Consider the following 18,853-nt stretch of genomic DNA (forward strand, 5'->3'; position numbering starts at 1 on the left):
ATAAATTAAAAATTGTCTTATATAATATCTTTTAAGACGGTTTTTAAACATCTTAAATGTGGGACATCTTTTATGACTCCATCAAATTTGGACACTTCATAAGCGTCTTAAGAAATGAAAATTAACCGTCTCATATAACATGTTTTGTAGTAGTGATACTTGATTTGTGCTTCGTCCACCATTTGACACTTAGGCACTTGTGTTGGACACTAAATCACCAAAACACTTAGAAATGGCCCAAGGGCACATTTCCCTTTCAATCTCCCCCTTTTTGGTGATTAATGCCAACACAACATAAAGCAAGTAGAACAAGTACAAAATCAATTCAAATAAGAACCCAAATTTGTTTTGAATCAAATTTGGCATATATGGATCATTCTTTGCCACCACTTGGTTTGTTTTTGCAAATAAAACTCAATTTCCTATCTCTAAGTCAAACACACTTGTAGAGACATAAAGAGAGTTGTTCCAATAGAAATTGATCACAGTATCAAAAACTCCCCCTATTTCCCATAATCCACCATTCTCCCCATAAGAGACTAACTTTTGATAATAAGAAGCAAACAAGAGTATTTTGACAAACAAAAACTCTAACTCTACTTTTTCAAAATTCTCAAGTGGTAGCTGATCCATTTATTGCTTTGGCCTTATTTTCTCCCCCTTTGGCATCAAACACCAAAACGGGATCAATTTTGGCCCTCTAACCCCATTGCCTCACCAAAATCTTCAACTAAGAGTAAAAAGGCAATAAGAGTACAAAGATGAACTTGGAAAAGTTACTCTTTCATCGGAGTGCAGTGGAAGTCTTGCATGGTCCAAGTCCACCTTTTCCCTTTCAAACCTCCTTTGAGACTAAAATAAGCAGACTCAAGCACACGGTTAGTCTTAAAGGGTCAAGTTGTAGCACATCTCCCCCTAAATTTGTGCATCACTTGCAAAGGACTTGTGAGGTCCAGGGAGTGCTTGTACAACTTGAGCACCATAAACACACAAAATGTATTAAGGAATATGATCAAGGCATAAAACACATGTATGCTATAAATCAATCCAAGTTCTACGAATCTAAGACATTTAGCTCACTATGCAACTTGCAAAAGGTCTGCTCATCTAAAGGCTTGGTAAAGATATCGGCTAGCTGGTTCTCGGAGCTAACATGAAACACTTCGATATCTCCCTTTTGCTGGTGGTCTCTCAAAAAGTGATGTCGGATGTCTATGTGCTTTGTGCGGCTGTGCTCAACAGGATTATCCGCCATGCGGATAGCACTCTCATTATCACATAGAAGTGGGACTTTGCTCAGATTGTAGCCAAAGTCCCGGAGGGTTTGCCTCATCCAAAGTAGTTGCGCGCAACACTGTCCTGCGGCAACGTACTCGGCCTCAGCGGTGGATAGGGCAACAGAGGTTTGTTTCTTAGAGCTCCACGACACCAGGGACCTTCCTAAGAATTGGCATGTCCCCGATGTACTCTTCTTATCGACCTTACATCCAGCATAATCGGAGTCTGAGTATCCAATCAAGTCAAAGGTAGAACCCTTTGGATACCAGATCCCGAAGCAAGGCGTAGCAACTAAATATCTAAGAATTCGCTTCACGGCCACTAAGTGACACTCCTTAGGATCAGATTGAAATCTAGCACACATGCATACACTAAGCATAATATCCGGTCTACTAGCACATAAATAAAGTAAAGACCCTATCATAGACCGGTATGCTTTTTGATCAACGGACTTACCTCCTTTGTTGAGGTCGGTGTGTCCGTCGGTTCCCATTGGTGTCTTTGCGGGCTTGGCGTCCTTCATCCCAAACCGCTTGATCAAGTCTTGCGTGTACTTTGTTTGGGAGATGAAGGTCCCATCCTTGAGTTGCCTCACTTGGAACCCAAGGAAATAGCTTAGCTCGCCCATCATCGACATCTCAAACTTTTGAGTCATCACCTTGCTAAACTCTTCACAAGACTTTTGGTTAGTAGAACCAAATATTATGTCATCGACATAAATTTGGCACACAAAAAGATCACCATCACAAGTCTTAGTAAAAAGAGTTGGATCGGCTTTCCCAACCTTGAAAGCATTAGCAATTAAAAAGTCTCTAAGGCATTCATACCATGCTCTTGGGGCTTGCTTAAGTCCATAGAGCGCCTTAGAGAGCTTACACACGTGGTCGGGGTACCATTCATCCTGGAAGCCAGGTGGTTGCTCCACATACACCTCCTCTTTGATTGGCCCATTGAGGAAAGCGCTCTTCACATCCATTTGGAACAACCTGAAAGAATGGTGAGCGGCATATGCTAGCAAAATACGAATGGACTCTAGCCTAGCCACAGGAGCAAAAGTCTCCTCAAAGTCCAAACCTGCGACTTGGGCATAACCTTTTGCCACAAGTCGTGCCTTGTTTCTTGTCACCACCCCGTGCTCATCTTGTTTGTTGCGGAACACCCACTTGGTTCCCACAACATTTTGCTTGGGACGAGGCACCAGTGTCCAAACTTCATTTCTCTTGAAGTTATTGAGCTCCTCTTGCATGGCCAACACCCAGTCCGGATCTAGCAAGGCCTCCTCTACCCTGAAAGGCTCAATAGAAGAGACAAAGGAGTAATGCTCACAAAAATTAACTAATCGAGACCGAGTAGTTACCCCCTTGCTAATATCACCCAATATTTGGTCGACGGGATGATCCCTTTGAATCATTGCTCGAACTTGGGTTGGAGGTGCCGGTTGTGCTTCTTCCTCCATTACATGATCATCTTGTGCTTCCCCTTGATCACACGCCTCCTGTTCATCATCTTGAGTTGGGGGTTGCACCATTGTTGAGGAAGAAGGTTGATCTTGCTCATCTTGTTCCTGTGGCCGCACATCTCCAATCGCCATGGTGCGTATTGCGGTCGTTGGAACTTCTTCATCTACATCATCAACATCAACAACTTGCTCTCTTGGAGAGCCATTAGTATCATCAAATACAACGTCGCTAGAGACTTCAACCAAACCCGATGATTTGTTGAAGACTCTATACGCCTTTGTATTTGAGTCATAACCTAACAAAAAACCTTCTACGGCTTTGGGAGCAAATTTGGAATTCCTACCCTTCTTCACTAGAATGTAGCATTTACTTCCAAAAACTCGAAAATATGAAACATTGGGTTTGTTACCGGTTAGTAGCTCATACGACGTCTTCTTGAGGAGGCGATGAAGGTAGACCCTGTTGATGGCATGGCAAGCCGTGTTCACGGCTTCCGACCAAAAGCGCTCGGGGGTCTTGAACTCTCCAAGCATCGTCCTCACCATGTCTATAAGCATCATGTTCTTCCTCTCTACCACACCATTTTGCTGTGGTGTGTAGGGAGCGGAGAACTTGTGCTTGATCCCTTCCTCCTCAAGGTACTCCTCCACTTGAAGGTTCTTGAACTCGGACCCATTGTCGCTCCTTATCTTTTTCACCTTGAGCTCAAACTCGTTTTGAGCTCTCCTTAGGAAGCGCTTGAGGGTCCCTTGGGTTTCAGATTTATCCTGCAAAAAGAATACCCAAGTGAAGCAGGAAAAGTCGTCAACTATAACAAGACCATACTTACTTCCTCCTATACTTAGATAGGCGACGGGTCCGAAGAGGTCCATGTGAAGCATCTCCAAAGGTCTTGATGTGGTCATCACATTTTTGGTGTGATGAGAGCTTCCCACCTGTTTGCCTGCTTGACAAGCTGCACAAGGTCTATCTTTTTCGAATTGCACATTAGTTAAACCTATCACGTGTTCTCCCTTTAGAAGCTTGTGAAGGTTCTTCATCCCCACATGTGCTAAGCGGCGATGCCACAGCCAGCCCATGCTAGTCTTAGCAATTAAGCATGCATCTAGACCGGCCTCCTCTTTTGCAAAATCAACTAAGTAAAGTTTGTCGTCTAATACACCCTTAAAAGCTAGTGAACCATCACTTCTTCTAATGACAGACACATCTACATTTGTGAATAGACAATTATATCCCATATTGCATAATTGACTAACAGATAACAAATTATATCCAAGAGACTCAACTAAAAACACATTAGATATAGAGTGCTCGGATGAAATAGCAATTTTACCTAACCCTTTTACCTTGCCTTGATTCCCATCACCGAATATTATTGAATCTTGGGAATCCTTGTTTTTGACGTAGGAGGTGAACATCTTCTTCTCCCCCGTCATATGGTTTGTGCATCTGCTGTCGATAATCCAGCTTGAACCCCGGATGCATAAACCTGCAAGGCAAATTTAGGCTTGGGTCTTAGGTACCCAACTCTTGTTGGGTCCTACAAGGTTAGTCACAATTGTCTTAGGGACCCAAATGCAAGTTTTGTCTCCCTTGCATTTTGCCCCTAATTTTCTAGCAACTATCTTCCTATCCTTTCTACAAATAGCAAAGGAAGCATTTAAAGCATGATATATTGTAGAAGGTTCATTAACTTTCCTAGGAACATTAACAACATTTCTCCTAGGCATATGAACAAAATATCTCCTAGACATATCTTTATCATGCATATAGGAAGAACTAGAAGCGAACATGGCATGAGATTCAAAAGCATCATAAGCATTACAACTCTTATAAGACTGTCTTCTATCATGGTACATAAAAGCATGGTTCTTTTTAGCACTACTAGCCATAGGGGCCTTCCCTTTCTCCTTGGCGGGGATGGGAGCTTTATGGCTTGTTAAGTTCTTGGCTTCCTTCTTGAAACCAAGTCCATCCTTGATTGAGGGGTGTCTACCAATCGTGTAGGCATCCCTTGCAAATTTTAACTTATCAAATTCGCTTTTGCTAGTCTTAAGTTGGGCATTAAGACTGGCCACTTCATCATTCAATTTAGAAATTGAAACTAGGTGTTCACTACAAGCATCAACATTAGAATCTTTACACCTAGTGCAAACAACAACATGTTCTACACAAGATGTTGATTTATTAGCTATTTCTAACTTAGCATTCAAGTCATCGTTTATGCTTTTTAAACTAGAAATAGAGTCATGGCATGTAGACAATTCACAAGACAGCATTTCATTCCTCTTTATTTCTAAAGCAAGGGAGTTTTGAGCTTCTACAAACTTATCATGTTCATCATATAAGAGATCCTCTTGCTTTTCTAGCAATCTATTCTTATCATTCAAAGCATCAATCAATTCATTTATTTTATCCACCTTGGTTCTATCTAGACCCTTGAATAAACATGAATAATCTATTTCATCATCGTCACTAGACTCATCCTCACTTGAAGAAGCATAAGTACTAGTGTTACGGGCGCTTACCTTCTTTTCCCTTGCCATGAGGCAAGTGTGATGCTCGTTGGGGAAGAGGGATGACTTGTTGAAGGCAGTGGCGGCGAGTCCTTCGTTGTCGGAGTCGGACGATGAACAATCCGAGTCCCACTCCTTGCCAAGATGTGCCTCGCCTTTTGCCTTCTTATAGTTCTTCTTCTCCCTCTTGTTCCCTTGTTCCTGGTCACTATCATTGTCAGGGCAATTAGCAATAAAATGACCAACCTTACCACATTTGAAGCATGAGCGCTTCCCCTTTGTCTTGGTCTTGCTTGGCTGCCCCTTGCGACCCTTTAGCGCCGTCTTGAAGCGCTTGATGATGAGGGCCATTTCTCCATCATTGAGCCCGGCCGCCTCAACTTGCGCCACCTTGCTCCTCGTTGCCTTGAGAGCAATGGGTTGAGGCTCATGGATTGGACCGTTCAACGCGTCGTCGACATATCTCGCCTTCTTGATCATCATTCGCCCGCTTACAAATTTCCCAAGAACTTCTTCGGGCGACATCTTGGTGTACCTAGGATTTTCACGGATATTGTTCACCAAATGTGGATCAAGTACAGTAAAGGACCTTAGCATTAGACGAACGACGTCGTGGTCCGTCCATCGTGTGCTTCCATAGCTCCTTATCTTGTTGATGAGGGTCTTGAGCCGGTTGTATGTTTGGGTTGGCTCCTCTCCCCTGATCATTGCGAATCTTCCAAGCTCGCCCTCCACCAACTCCATTTTGGTGAGTAAGGTGACGTCGTTCCCCTCATGTGAGATCCTGAGGGTGTCCCAGATCTGCTTGGCATTGTCCAAGCCGCTCACCTTATGATACTCGTCCCTGCACAAAGAGGCTAACAACACAGTAGTAGCTTGTGCATTTCTATGAATCTGTTCATTGATAAACATAGGACTATCCGAGCTATCAAATTTCATTCCACTCTCCACAATCTCCCATATGCTCGGATGGAGAGAGAACAGGTGACTACGCATTTTGTGGCTCCAAAATCCGTAGTCCTCTCCATCAAAGTGAGGAGGTTTGCCAAGTGGAATGGAGAGCAAATGAGCATTTGTACTTTGCGGAATACGAGAGTAGTCAAAAGAAAAGTTCGAATTAACCGGTTTCCTTCTCTCATAGTCGTTGTCGTCGTTGTCCTTTTGGGAAGAAGTGGACTCGTCGCTGTCGTCGTAGTAGACGATCTCCTTGATGCGCCTTGTCTTCTTCTTCCCATCCTTTCGTTTGTGGCCCGTGCCCGAGTCGGTGGGCTTGTCATCCTTCGGCTCGTTGATGAAGGACTCCTTCTCCTTATCATTGATCACGATTCCCTTCCCCTTAGGATCCATCTCTTCGGGCGGTTAGTCCCTTTCTAGAAGAGAACGACTCTGATACCAATTGAGAGCACCTAGAGGGGGGGTGAATAGGTGATCCTGTGAAACTTGAAACTTAATCCACAAAAACTTGATTAGGTGTTAGCACAATAATGTCAAGTGGCTTAGAGAGGAGTCTCAACAAAACACAACAACCACAAGAGATCAATCACAGAGATGGCACATTGGTTTATCCCGTGGTTTGGCCAAGACCAACGCTTGCCTACTCCACGTTGTGGCGTCCCAACGGACGAGGGTTGCAATCAACCCCTCTCAAGCGGTCCAAAGACCTACTTGAATACCACAGTATTTGCTTTTCTTTTCTATATCCCGTTCGCGAGGAATCTCCACAACTTGAAGTCTCTCGCCCTTACAAAGATGTTCACAAAGAAGCACGGAGTAAGGGAGGGATTAGCAACTCACACAAGACACAAAGATCACAGCAAATACGCACACACAAGACCCAGACTTAAGCTCAAAAGACTAGCACACTAGAACGGAGCTCAAATCACTAGAATGTCGAACAAGTGCGCAAGAATGGAGTGTGAGTGATCAAGAGTGCTCAAGGAATGCTTGGGTGTTCTCCTCCATGCACCTAGCGGTCCCTTTTATAGCCCCAAGGCACCTAGGAGCCGTTGAGAGCAATCCGAGAAGGCAATTCTTGCCTTCTGTCGCCTGGCACACCGGACAGTCCGGTGCAGCACCGGACACTGTCCGGTGCGGATTTCCTTCCTTATTTGGCGAAGCCGACCGTTGGCAGGCTTGGAGCCGTTGGCGCACCGGACACTGTCCGGTGCACACCGGACACTGTCCGGTGCACACCGGACAGTCCGGTGCCCCCTTCTAGCCGTTGGCTCAGCCACGCGTTGCGCCCGGATTAAGCGGTCGACCATTGGCCCGGCGACCGTTGGCTCACCGGACACTGTCCGGTGCACACCGGACAGTCCGGTGAATTATAGCCGTACGCCGTTTATTTCTTCCCGAGAGCCGCAAGTTCGCCTGAGCCAGCCTGGCGCACCGGACACTGTCCGGTGCACCACCGGACAGTCCGGTGCACCCAGACAGAGCTGGCTTTGGCTGAACAAGGTCATCTCTTCTCCAATTCGATTTCTCCTGTTTTCAGCACTTAGACACAATACATTAGTCTCTAAAACAATGTACTAAGTCTGAGAAACATACCTTTATACTTGATTTGTGCTTCGTCCACCATTTGACACTTAGACACTTGTGTTGGACACTAAATCACCAAAACACTTAGAAATGGCCCAAGGGCACATTTCCCTTTCAGTTAGATTAGAAAGAAGTATAAGGAGTTTTTTTACAAAAGGAGCAACAATGGAAACTAAAAAAAATGGTGATTTATAGAAGTAGAGATTATAACTATTTTAATATAGATAAAGTATGATAAAATTTTATGTGATGACAAGAGTTTCATGTTGATGAAATTTATCTATGTTTTTTTGTAACATACGTGAGTCTGTGGCATGAAAACCACCACCAAAACTAGTTTTAGGACATGTTTGATATCCAACTAAATTTTTGTCATCCAAACTGTAGACCTAGGTATCCAAACATGTAAATAAAATTGAAATAGATTGTAATGTTAGTCCAAATTTACCATTAGTCCATTATTTATAAAATACGAACTAAGGCTATGTTGTAGCAGTTGCTAAAGGCTCATGTCCCCTAACAATATAGGGGATATTTCTTTCCGTATCTTCTTCAGCAACATCCTCTAAATATAGAGGATGTTCTTGTATCATCTATATTTAGAGATTGTCTCTCCTCTCCTCTATCTATTTTAATACTTTAAACAACAAATTAAACAAAAATATGTATAAATTATTTGAGGATATGGCAAACATACACCTCTAAATATCTAAAGCAAATATATTTTTAATATAGATATTTATGTATAAGGGACCATAATATATAAATGAGGGGAATCCTTTTGAAGAGACTGCAAAGAACAGATGTAAGAAAGAATATAGAGGAATATGCTGGAGACTGTTTAAAATAAACTAAAATGAAATTGTTGGCGCCTTTTGTCCTAAACATCGGTGATCTCCTAGATCTCGCATACAGAGAACGAGACCATGTGGATCTCTCTGAGGGCGCACATACCATCCGCGTGGAGGCGACATACTGTTCACGAGGGCGTAGAGGGCTTTGTGAATCTCGTGCATAACCTGGATCTCGCGTCCCGGGAGAGACCCCGGTGTGAAGAAAAGATCCTAGGGTTTTCTTAGCATTGGTAGGTCATCTAAGATGCCTCTAGACAACGTAGAGCCAAAGTGTGGTGAAGATTGAGGTTGAGAAACTATAAGTAAGGCTAAATTACTCCTACTCCTAATGCATAAGGTAAAATTGGGTTAATAGATTGACTGTTGTGTGTTTCAATCGATCGTACTCCTTCATATATATATAGGGGAGGTTTTGACTCATTCCTAGTTATTTTCCAACAATTCCTGCGGGGTTTATTAGGATAATCATGCAAGGGATAAGGACTCCTGCCTGAATTAATCTAATTACAGACCGTCTAGGATATCCCGTGGACCATCTGGGCTATATAGACGGACCGACTGGCCGTCCAGGTGCTAAATTTGGTGTTCAACTAAACTGTGATCACGAGTCTATGTCCACAAAATCTTTTCACTTTTAGCTCTTTTTACTCTACATTCAAACACACTTCGACTAAAAGTGCTCCATCTAAATTATAGCCCAACTTTAGTACAATCTAAACTTTAGTCGTAGGTGATGCAAGTCTTTACTGATTTATTACTCATTATTCACGCGTGCTGCTGCGTGGTGAGGTAGGTTTCCGCTGTGCTGCCAAGACCACCCAACAATTACTGCTACACTGATCCATCTCATTCCCATCCACAGTACAGTACTGCAACTACAGTAGGGGTGTCCAAGGGGAGAAGCCCTGCGACTGCGACTGTGACTCTGCTCTGCTGAGACTGAGAGCCAAGGCACGGTATTGGTGACTAGTAGATCGAGCAACGCAGGCCAGTCAGCCTCAGTGTGTACGTTTGAACATTAATGAAAGAATGAGCCGGGCAGGCCAGCGGAAATGGAACGGGCATTGCATGCAGGTACACGAACATGTCACGGCAATAATGTGCGTTGGCCAGGACGAACGTACCGTCGTCATATGTGCGCGACTGCTAGTATATTACTTTTTACCCATCTGTAACATGTAGCCTGGTTGTTGAGAAAACGTACTAGAAATTAATTGGCAGCTAAATGTCTTGAGCTCGTATAGTCTCGTCGCATAAACACTATTTCATCGGCCGTGAACCAAGTAAGTACGAGTATGCACTTGGCAATGCTCTTCTGACCAAATGTACTCCACAGTAACTATGTCGCGTGGCGTGACTGTACAAATTGCTCGGAAGCCCACTTTATTAGTTAATATATCATTTCTTATTCTGGTCTCATGATATACGGCATGCTCTATCTAAATATGCGTATGTAGATACAGTACTACTGACGTTGATAGGGACAATTAAATATATTTCTTGGTCTTTGAATCAAAGATATTTACGTCTTTATATTAGAACGGAGGGAATAACCAGATCGATTTGCTATGTCAGAGACTCCTCCCTCACTCCCCTTCTCTTGTATGGGAAGTAGGTGAGAGAAGTAAAAAAGACCTCTATGATTAATAGATATTTATATAAGGTAAAAGAATGAAGGACCATTGATAACGGAGATATTATTTTTCACTTCCACAAATGCAGACTATACAGGTAGTTGAAATTTTATGACCACAGAAGGCCAGTTATGGTTGTCGGAGGGGTGCTTGAGACGATGATGCATTGAATAGCTATGGTTTGTTGTAGTATTAGACACTTTACTATCACGATATTAAAGTGGTCCATTGACATGTTCAAAGGTTATTTTAACGCATTGCATGGTGAACCGTTTGTATATATATTGTTAGTATTTTTAAGATTGACACATAAATATCTAACAAATTCTAAAAACCCGTCAGAGCACCCAAGGTACCGAGGGCCAAGAGCATCTGGGGCACCAAAGGCTAAGGGTATTAGGGCACTAGGCCTCGGATGTCACGTGTCAAGGTGCTGGAGGCCTCAGGAGCCATGATACCAGAGTCGAGGCTTAGTGAGCCCATGGATAGTCAAGTGTGAGAGCTTGGGAAAGACAGACAGCCATAGAGTTGTGCGTATGAGAGTTTTAAATTGTAACTCTAGGAGTTACACGTTTGGTGATGGAAGTTTCCTATATCCCATGTCTACTCAGGTCTGTTGTCTTTTGATCTTCCCCGTTCGCTTAGTCCTCTAAACTCGGCTATATAGAGACTTTATCATGCCTATGTTTTACATGAAGAGTTTTCGTTGCCACTATTTAACTGTTAACCAAGGAGTTCGTTTTAGCACTTGTGCGCCTAAGTTCTCGAAGAACAACCATACTATTCATTCCCTCCATTTATGGTTCATCCCCTACAAAATTGTCAATTGCTCCTTAGGAGCCATTAGTTTCATCAAATTTCACATCATATGTCTTTTCTACCAAGCGAGTGGCATGGTTTAATACTCTATATGCTTGCCTTCAATGAGTAACTAAGTAAGAAACTAATATCACATCTCCTTTAAAACTTCTGTAGGTGCTTATGCTTCTTGTAGATGTAGCATTTGCACCCAAACACCTAGAAGAATGAGATATTCGACTTCTTTCATTGAGCAACTTATAGGGGAGTTTCTCGAGAAATCAGTTATGAAATAGGTGATTAGATGCACAACATGCAATGTTCATAGTTCCAGTCCAAACCTCTCTGATGTATTATACTCATTGGTAGGGAAATGGACTTTAAATCATTTCTATTTTGGTTTTGGTGTTTGATGACCATCACAACCTTGTGGACTAACTGATTTGATAAGTGAATGATTGCATGATCATAAGATCAAAACAAAAGCACAAGCTTAGAGAAATATCCCAGACTGAGACTAAAAGGGGATATTAAGCTAGAAATGTGTCTTGGGCCATTTTAATACTTAGAAAGGTTTCAATGACCCTAGGAACATATTAGGTATGGTTGGAATCCTTGAGAAGCTAAGAATTGGAAATATGGGTTCTAGGGGTCAATTCTATGACAAAGTAAGTATTTTGAGTTGGAAAGATCAAAACTATGAAGACCTATGACCCAGAGAGTATAACTAGACTAAGAATATGTTTGTCTAAGTTATAGAAGTGCTCAAGACAACAACACAACAAAAGCCAAAGAAGAATATCTCAAGTTAGACAAAGTATGTAGTACTATCGTGCATTGCACCAAGTTCCTAGAGAGGTTGTCTTCAGGAATAAGTCAGTTGGTGCATCGGACTCACGTTTGGTGTGCACCAGACTAGTTTTGTAGAGTGCATGTTTTCTAGGTAGTTGAAGCTTGGCACATCAGACCAATCCGATGTGCACAAGATAGGTCACCGGACTGAGTGCATAGAGAGCTTCTTTTCAGAACCTGAGTAGTTGGTACACCTGACTGAAGTCTGGTGTGCATCGGACCAACAATAGACCCAACGATTCGATGAGTTTGTCCAACGGTCAGATGATGTGGCACCTACCTAGTGTATAGGACCGGTGCGGTGCACCCGATAGGGTTGACACCTTTCTCCAAAGGCTACTGACAAAATAGATGTCAGAGGTCCGGTGCACACCTGACCAAACACTATTCACGGTCCGGTTCACCCATTTGTTGTGTTGTTTTTGGGAGGTGTTGCAACCTCTATTTGAAGGGTTGGGGGATATATATATGGCCCCAACTAGTGTTCTAAACATCCAAAGCTAAACAAACTCAACAACATGCAAGAGCAACATACCAAAGTGTCCCAAGTGCTAGAAGTAAAATAAAGAGCTAAGTGTAGCCTTTCTTTGTGAGATAGTGAGCTAGTGCACTTGAGTGAGCTGAGTTGTGCTATGTTCTTCTGATCTTTGAGCTTGGAGATAGACTCCCATTGAGATTGTAAGCGATCAAGAGCCTCCAAGTGTGTGGAGAGCCTTGAACCCATTGAGAAAAGAGAAAGATAACTCAATTTTGATCTGTGTGATTGAAAGGGAAATGTGCCCTTGGGCAATTTCTATAATGTTTTGGTAATTAAGTGTCCAACACGGTTCTTTAAATCCTAATGTATCAAAGGTTGAAAAGTGCAAATCAAGGCATGAGGTATGTTTCTAGACTTGGTACATTTGTTATTGAATACTATTGAAGTTCTCTAAGTGCTAGAAACAGTGAGAAAAGAAGACAAGATGGAAAGGAAAAGACTTGGCTCTGTACAGCCAATCTTCAGCTCGGTCTGGCACACCGGACTGTCCGGTGCGCCAGGCTGGTCCGCGTGAAAAGGCCGCTCTCGGGACTCGACGGCGACGTACAACTATAATTCACCGGACTGTCCGGTGGTGCACCGGACTGTCCGGTGAGTCATCCGCGGCGAACTCGTCGCTCTCAGGAAATGGAAAAGGCGACGTGGCTATAATTCACTGGACTATTCAGTGGTGCACCGGACTGTCCGGTGAGCCAACGGTCGCCAGCGCAACGGTCGGCCGCGCAATCCGCGGGCGACGTGTGGCCCGCAGCAACGGTCGGTTGGGCACACCGGACTGTCCGGTGTGCACCGGACTGTCCGGTGCGCTAACTACCCCCGAGGATCAACGATCGGATGCGCCAGAAAAGGAAGGAGATCGCGCACCGGACAGCTACAGTGACTGTCCGGTGGTGCACCGGACTGTCCGGCGCACCACCCGACAGAAGGCAAGTTTGGCCTTCCAAGTTGGCCTCCAACGGCTCCTAGCTGCCTTGGGGCTATAAAAGGGACCCCTAGGCGCATTGAGGAGTCACCCAAGCATTCTTTGAGTATTCTAAAGCATCCAGACTCCGCTCCCACGCATTTGATTCTCTGTGTTAGCGATTTGAGCTCCATTTGAGTTGCGAACTCCGTGTGTTGTACTTCGAGCTCGAGTTGTGACTTGCGTACGTGGTTGTGCTGTGGATTTGAGTCTTGTGTGTGTTGCTCTCCCCTACCTTACTTCTGTGCTTCTTTTGTGATCATCATTGTAAGGGCGAGAGGCTCCAAGTTGTGGAGATTCCTCGCAAACGGAAGAAAGTCTAAGAAAAATATTGTGGTATTCAAGTTGATCATCGGATCACTTGAAAGGGGTTGAGTGCAACCCTCGTCCATTAGGACGCCACAACGTGGAAGTAGGCAAGTGTTACTTGGCCGAACCACGAGATAAAAATCGTGTGTCTTGTGTTGATCTCTCTATGATTGTTTGTGTTCACAAGAACTCGCTTCAAGCCACTTAGCCGTACTAACACTTATAACTAAGTTTTGTGGCTATTAGTGTTTGATTTTTACAGGATCACCTATTCACCCCCCCCTCTAGGTGCTCTCAATTGGTATCGGAGCCGTACTCTTCATCTAAGGGTCTAACCGCTCGAAGAGATGGATCCTACGGGAAAGGGGATGGTGGTCAACGACAAGGAAAAGGAGTCCATCTTCAACGAGCCAAGAGATGACAAGCCCACTGACTCAGGCTTGGGTCACAAGAAGAAGGACAGAAAGAAGAAGAGGCACATCAAGAAGATCATCTACTACGACAGCGATGCATCTTCTTCTTCACCAAGAGACGACAATGATGACGATTCTTCGTCAAAGAAAAGGACGGTTAATCAAAATTACTCTTTTGACTATTCTCGCTTGCCGTACAATTCGAATGCACATTTACTTTCTATTCCACTAGGAAAACCTGCACACTTTGACGGAGAGGACTACTCATTTTGGAGTCATAAAATACGTAGTCATCTATTTTCTCTCCATCCTAGCATTTGGGAAATAGTGGAAAATGGAATGCACTTTGATAGCACTGACAATGTGAAAGGGAAATGTGCCCTTGGGCCATTTCTAGTATATTTTGGTGATTAAGTGCCCAACACACTTTGAGTGAGTAATTATGTGCCAAATGATGAATGAAGTGCAAATCAACAAGAAGGTATGATTCTAGACTTAGTACATTAGTTTTTATGTACTAATATATTTGTCTAAGTGCTAGAATCAGGAAAAGAAAAGGATTGGAAAAGAGTTGGCTGCGTACAACCAACTGCTGCTCAGTCTGGGTGCACCGGACTGTCCGGTGCGCCAGGCTAGCTCTGGCGAACTGGCCACTCTCAGGAATTCGTCGGCGGCGTACGGCTATAATTCACCAGACTGTCCGGTGGTGCACCGGACTGTCCGGTGAGCCAACGGCCGCCAGCGCAATGGTCGGCCGCGCAATCCGCGCGTGACGCGTGGCTCCAGCCAACGGTCGGCTGGGGGCACCAGACTGTCCGGTGTGCACCGGACAGTGTCCGATGCGCTAACTAGCCTGAAGATCCAACGGTTGGCTGCGTCATTTTAGGAAGGAGATCCGCACCGGACAATGAACATTGGATGTCCGGTGGTGCACCGGACTGTCCGGTGCGCCACCCGACAGAAGGCAAGAATTGCCTTCCAAGAATGCCTCCAACGGCTCCTAGCTGCCATGGGGCTATAAAAGGGACCCCTAGGCGCATGGAGGAGTCACCCAAGCATACTTTGAGCATTCTAAATCTTCCACACTCCGTCTCCGCGCACTTGATTGACTTTCTTAGTGATTTGAGCTCCGTTCTAGTGGTGAACTTGTTGCGATTCATTCGAGCTCAAATCTTGGCTGTGCGTGTGCGTATTGCTGCGGATTTGTGTGTGTTGCTTCCCTCCCTTACTCTAGTGCTTTCACCTTGATCTTTGTTGTAAGGGCGAGAGACTCCAAGTTGTGGAGATTCGTCACAAATAGGAATGAGTATAAGAAAGAAAACAACCGTGGTATTCAAGTGGATCATTGGATCACTTGAAAGGGGTTGAGTGCAACCCTTGTCCATTGGGACGCCACAACGTGGAGTAGGCAAGTGTTATACTTGCCCGAACCATGGGATAAATCATCGTGTCTCTTGTGCTTGTTTTCTTTGTGACCATTGTGTTTCACAAGAGCTCGGTCCTTAGTCACTTAATTCCATTGTGCTAACACTTAACCATGTTTTATGGCTATAAGTTTAAGTTTTTACAGGATCACCTATTCACCCCCCCTCTAGGTGCTCTCAATTGGTATCGAAGCTGTTCTCTTCAAAAAAGGGACTAATCGCTCGAAGAGATGGATCCTAAGGGAAAGGGGATGGTGGTCAATGATAAGGAGAAGGAGTCCATCTTCAACGAGCCAAGAGACGATAAGCCCACTGACTCTGGCTCGAGTCACAAGAAGAAGGATGGGAAAAAGAAGAGGCGCATCAAGAAGATAGTCTACTACGACAGCGACGAGAAAAAGAAATCGGTTAACTCAAACTTTTCTTTCGATTATTCGCGTATTTCGGTTAACTCCAATGCTCATTTACTTTCTATTCCTCTTGGGAAACCTCCGCACTTTGATGGAGAAGACTACACATTTTGGAGTCACAAAATGCGTAGTCACCTATTCTCTCTCCATCCAAGTATTTGGGAGATCGTTGAAAACGGAATGCTTTTTGATAGTACTGACAACCCCATTTTCATTAATGAGAAAATTCATAAAAATGCACAAGCTACCACTGTTTTGCTAGCATCCTTGTGCAGGGACGAGTACCACAAGATGAGCGGCTTGGATAACGCCAAGCAAATTTGGGATACCCTCAAGATTTCTCATGAGTGGAACGATGCCACCATGCTCACCAAGATGGAGTTGGTGGAAGGCGAACTAGGAAGGTTCACAATGATCAGGGGGGAGGAGCCAACCCAAACGTACAACAGGCTCAAGACCCTAGTCAACAAGATCAGGAGCTATGGAAGCACGAGATGGACGGACCACGACGTCGTCCGACTTATGCTCAGGTCCTTCACTGTACTTGATCCTCATCTTGTGAACTCAATTCGTGAAAATCCTAGGTACACCAAGATGACGCCCGAGGAAATACTTGGAAAATTTGTAAGCGGGCGTATAATGATCAAGGAAGCAAGATACGTTGATGAGGCATTGAATGGTCCAATGCCCATCTACGAGCCTCAAACGGTTGCTCTCAAGGCAACAAGTAGCAGGGAGGCACTACCCAGCAAGGTGGCACAAGTTGAGGCGGCCGGGCTAAACGAGGATAAAATGGCCCTCATTATCAAGCACTTCAAAACCGCATTGAAAGGACATAAGGAGTACTCAAACAAGAACAAGGCAAAGGGAAAGCGCTCCTGCTTCAAGTGCAGTAAGACTGGTCATTTTATAGCAAATTGTCCCGATAACTCTAGTGACCAGGAACAAGGAAAGGGCGGGAAGAAAGAGAAGCAAAAGAGCTACAAGAAGGCGAAGGGCGAGGCGCACCTTGGCAAAGAGTGGGACTCGGATTGTTCTTCGTCAGACTCCAACAACGAAGGACTCGCCGCCTCGGCCTTCAACAAATCGTCGCTCTTCCCCAACGAGCGCCATACTTGCCTAATGGCAAAGGAGAAGAAGGTAAACGCTCGAGAAACTCATAAGTACTCTACTTCTAGTGATGAGGACTCTAGTGATGATGAAGTAGATTACACTAGCTTGTTCAAAGGATTAGATAGAGCTAAAGTAGAAAAGATTAATGAATTGATTGATGCATTGAATGAAAAAGATAGACTGCTAGAGAGGAAAGAGGACATTTTGTATGAGGAACATGACAAATTTGTTAGTGTTCAAAAGTCTCTTGCCTTAGAGATTAAAATGAATGAATTACTATCCTCTGAGTTATCTATTTGCAATGAATCTAATTCTAGCTTGAAGATTTTGAATGATGATTTAAATGCTAAGCTAGAAATAGTTAATAAATCTAGTCCTTGTGTAGAACACGTTGTGATTTGTAATAGGTGTAAGGATTTCAATATTGATGCATGTGTTGAGCACCTCACTTATATTGCAAAATTAAATGATGAAGTGGCAAGTCTTAATGCCCAACTTAAGACTTGCAAAGATGACTTTGACAAATTAAAATTTGCTAGGGATGCCTACACCATTGGTAGACATCCATTAATTAAGGATGGGCTTGGCTTTCGAAGGGAAGTCAAGAACTTAACAAATCAAAGGGCTCCCATTCTCAACAAGGAGAAAGGGAAGGCTCCTATGGCTAGTAATAGTCAAAAGAATCATGCATTTATTTATGATAGAAAATTTTCTAGGAATGCTCATTATAATAGGAGTTATAATGCTTATGATTCACATGCCATGATTGCTTCAAGTTCTTCCTTTATGCATAGTAGAAATATACCTAGAAACAATGTTGTTCATCATGTGCCTAGGAAAATTCAAAATGAATCTGCTACTGTTTTTCATGCCTGCAACACTGATTTTGTACTCTCATGTAAAAATAAGAAAGTGGTTGCTAGGAAATTAGGGGCATTTGGTTGCTAGGAAATTAGGGGCTAAATGCAAGGGAGACAAGACTTGCATTTGGGTCCCTAAGGCGATTGTTACTAACCTTGTAGGACCCAACAAGAGTTGGGTACCTAAAACCCAAGCCTAATTTGTCTTGCAGGTTTATGCATTCGGGGGCTCAAGCTAGATTATCGACAACGGATGCACAAACCATATGACGGGGGAGAAGAAGATGTTCACCTCCTACGTCAAGAACAAAGATTCCCAAGATTCGATCATCTTTGGAGACGGGAATCAAGGCAAGGTTAAAGGACTAGGAAAAATAGCTATTTCATCCGAGCATTCCATATCTAATGTGTTCTTAGTTGAATCGCTCGGGTATAACTTGTTGTCCGTTAGTCAATTATGTAATATGGGTTACAATTGCTTATTTACCAATGTAGATGTGTCTGTCTTTAGAAGGAGTGATGGTTCATTAGCTTTTAAGGGTGTACTAGACGACAAACTTTATTTAGTTGATTTTTAGAAGGAGGAGGCCGATCTAGATGCATGCTTAATTGCTAAGACTAGCATAGGCTGGCTGTGGCATCGCCGTCTAGCACATGTTGGGATGAAGAACCTTCATAAACTTCTAAAGGGAGAACATGTGTTAGGACTAACCAATGTAACTTTCGAAAAAGATAGACCTTGTGCAGCTTATCAAGCAGGTAAACAGGTGGGAAGTACTCATCACAGCAAGAATGTGATGACCACATCAAGACCTCTGGAGCTACTTCACATGGTCCTCTTCGGACCCGTCGCCTACCTCAGCATCGGGGGAAGTAAGTATGGTCTTGTTAT

The sequence above is a fragment of the Zea mays genome, chromosome 9 (assembly GCF_902167145.1).
Source record: "Zea mays cultivar B73 chromosome 9, Zm-B73-REFERENCE-NAM-5.0, whole genome shotgun sequence".
Classification (NCBI taxonomy): domain Eukaryota; kingdom Viridiplantae; phylum Streptophyta; class Magnoliopsida; order Poales; family Poaceae; genus Zea; species Zea mays.